Below are 924 nucleotides of genomic sequence, written 5' to 3'. Positions count from 1 at the left end.
GTGTGTGACTAGCCAGATACATCAAAGCTCCTATGACACTGAGATATGGCACTTCGGGACCAAGGACATCTTTATCGTCCATCTTAGGACGGAACGGATCAGTGTCCAGGCCGAGGGACCTCACGACCATGGGGCTAGATAATGGGTGAGACTCGGCCATATTGAATCTCTTGAGTATTTTTTTCTGTATATGCCATTTGATGCACAAGGACTCCATCTCTTATGTACTCAAGCTGTAATCCCAAACATAATTTCGTTTTTCCTAGATCTTTCATCTCGAATTCTTTCTTAAGATATTCAACTGTTTGGGAAATCTCTCCAGAGGTTCCTAGGATATTTAAATCATCAACATACATTGCTATAATCACAAAGCTCTGGCCGAATTTCTTTATAATGATACAAGGGCTGATCGGATCATTCTTGTATCCTTCTCTCCCTAGGTACTCACTTAACCTATTGTACCACATTCGGCCTGATTGTTTCAATCCATAAAGTGACTTATTCAACTTTATACAGTGTTGTTCTCGAGTACTCGATTTGTTTTTCAACTCTACACCCTCTGGTACTTTCATAAAAATCTCATTATCCAGTGGCCCTTATAAGTATGCAGTTACAACATTCATTAACCGCAAGTCTAATTTTTCTCTTATAGCCAGACTTATCAGAAATCTAAAAGTAGTAGCATCCACCACAGGGGAGTATGTCTCCTCATAATTGATTCCTGGTTTATGTGAGAATCCTTGCGCAACAAGCCGTGCTTTATATCTCACGACCTTGTCGTGTTCATTTCTTTTCCTCACAAAGAGCCACTTATAGCCGACTGGTTTAACTTCATATGGTGTCCGGACTATTGGTCCAAAGACATCTCTCTTCTTTAAAGAGTTTAACTCCACGTTTATAGCTTCTTTCCATTTGATCCAATCT

This window comes from Brassica oleracea, chromosome C2 (genome assembly GCF_000695525.1).
Source record: "Brassica oleracea var. oleracea cultivar TO1000 chromosome C2, BOL, whole genome shotgun sequence".
Lineage (NCBI taxonomy): Eukaryota > Viridiplantae > Streptophyta > Magnoliopsida > Brassicales > Brassicaceae > Brassica > Brassica oleracea.
This window is presented reverse-complemented; position numbering follows the sequence as displayed.